At 52.0% G+C, this 2413-nt stretch overlaps 1 pseudogene; it reads right to left on the reverse strand.

The window, feature by feature from the left end:
* The window catches only part of LOC116821381 (dynein axonemal heavy chain 2-like), a 47887-nt pseudogene extending 47509 nt beyond the window's left edge, over positions 1-378 (reverse strand).
* Positions 379-2413: the final 2035 nt, after the last annotated feature.

Genomic DNA, 2413 nt, shown 5'->3' on the forward strand with positions numbered 1-2413 from the left:
TAGCATAAAACCCCATTGGTTACCCTTTTTTCTCTCTAACATACCTCACATTTTACATTTACACTACTGAGACACATTTTACCCATAACTGTTAGTTGGCTATATGCTGCTGTGACACACCCTTTACATAGAAATTGTTAGCTACCTGTTACATTTATACTTCAGTGTTAATTGGCTACCAACTGTATTGTACCCCACTATTGAAACTCCCTATACTATTTACTAAAAGAAACCCCTCCCCAATTGTCTACCTTAACAAACCCCATACCCCTCACTATTGAATTTTCCCCGTTTTTGCATTTTCTTAATAAAGTTTATTTTACACCCCACCAGTGCAGTAATCATCCCCCAAGATCCCCTACCTGCTGGCAGGGTCATGTAGCAGCAGATTGGATTGGAGCAGAAGCTCTGAGCAGAGCTGACTTTGGGCACATTACATTAGACAGCGATGATCACTGCAACATAAGAGCTAGCATGAGCTTGGAAGAGCTGCTGCTGGAAATCCGGATGGATTACCGTGGTAACAAACTGAAGGGGAACAATTTGAGGAGGAGGGGGGCTCACAGACCTGGTTAAGATAAACATCTACAGCTAAGAGTTTTAAATGATAAGTCTGAAGAAAGGAATGATGGAAAAAACAGCATAGATCGGTAGTCTGAGACTGAGAGACAGAGTTTTTCACCTCTAGAGCATCAGTTCCAGTATTGTCTCACAGGTGGGGGACCACCTGGCTTATGGGGGGCAAGGAATGAGATATAGGGCCTTTCACTTCTAGGACACTGGTTCTGATCCAGCTGCACACGAGGAGCATTGGCTGGCTGGCTCTTAGGAGGCAGGGAATGGGACACAGGGCCTTTCACCACTAGAGCAATGGCTGCATCTGGCACCATGTCAGAGATGACTGGTTAGTTTCAGAAGTGGGATGAAGAGCCTTCCAGATCTACAATCTAATCCAGCCCCAGGTTGATCTGCGCAGCAGGCAGCGCCAGTAAAGGGTTTGGGGATTTGGGGAAATACCAGTCTCCTCTGGTGGGCGGGGGCGGGGGGGAGGTGTGCCAGCAGACCCAATTCGCTATCCGATACCAAGGAATGTCTCCATGCAGTACTTTTGAGCTGCTTTTTGCCACCAGGCACTCATCATTCACCAAAAGCTCTCTGAAAAAAACAACCCTGTATTTAAGAAATTGACTGCATAACTGGAAGGAAAAACAGTCTAACAGAGCAGGTAGGACAGAGAGTCACCGTCCTATTCCCAGCTCTGAAAGGGGAGTAGAGTCTAGAGGTTTAGAGCAGGAGACACTGTTCCCCTGCCTTTTACTCAAGAAAGAAGCAGGTGTAAAGTGCTACCATTCTCTCTGGGTGGCTTTTACACTGCTTGCTCTGGGGTAAATGATTGCACATGACCCAGAGCAATGGAGAATCTGAAGTTCTGCTCCTGCACTACCACTAAGTAGCTATGACTTTGGGGAAGTCACCTCCTGTCTCTAGTCAACCCATCTGTGCCCTGCTCCTTCTCCCTGAATTCAGTCCCTCTTCCTCCTCCTCTTCAAAGTCACTGGCTTCTTCCCAATAAACTGTTCCCTCTCTTAACAGCTGTTACCCTGTTTTCACTTGCCCCCTCCCCAACCTCCCCATCTACCCCCCTACACCTTCCCCACCTCATACTTGTCCCCTTCCTCTCCACCCCAGCCACTCACTTGCCCCCTTGTCACTCGTCCTCCACCTGCCCCTATCCCTACCACACATCGGCCCCACACTCTTTTACTTGCCACCTAATTCCTGACTCTCTCTCATTAGCTCCTGCCCTCTCCTGCACCAGACACCCTCTCCCATCCCTCCTCTTCCCCACTCACACTCATCTCACACTGCCCCTCCTCATCCCCTTCCACTCACAACTGTCCCCCTCCCCTTCACACCCTTCCCATTTGCCCTCTCGCCCAGCTTCTTCCTACCTGCTGTTCCACCAACCGCCCCCTCCACCATCTGCCTCTCCCCCACACCTACCCCTTCCCTCCACTTCACAACTGCCCCTCCCCTACAGCTACCCTTTCCCCCTGCCCCATAGCTGCTCCCTCCCCCAGCTCTCCCCTTCTTCAACCTGTCCCCTCCTCACACACTCCCCCTGCCCTTTATTGCCACCTCCCTCCCAGTTACACTTTCCACCTGTCCCTTCACAGCTGCCCCCTCCCCCCCTACTCCCTCCCTCTGCAACCTACCCCCTCTCCCCCACACCCTTCCCTCCCTCCCCTCATCTCCACACCCACCCCTCCCACTTCCCACCTGCCCCTCCTCCCACAGCTACCCTCTCCCCTCCCCTCACACACTTTCCCCTCCCCGCTCCTGCCCACCTCCCCCACAGCTACCCTTTCCCCTCTCTCCTCTCCCCCAACCTGCCCCCTCCCCTCACACCTCC

This window comes from Chelonoidis abingdonii, chromosome 2 (assembly GCF_003597395.2).
Source record: "Chelonoidis abingdonii isolate Lonesome George chromosome 2, CheloAbing_2.0, whole genome shotgun sequence".
Lineage (NCBI taxonomy): Eukaryota > Metazoa > Chordata > Testudines > Testudinidae > Chelonoidis > Chelonoidis abingdonii.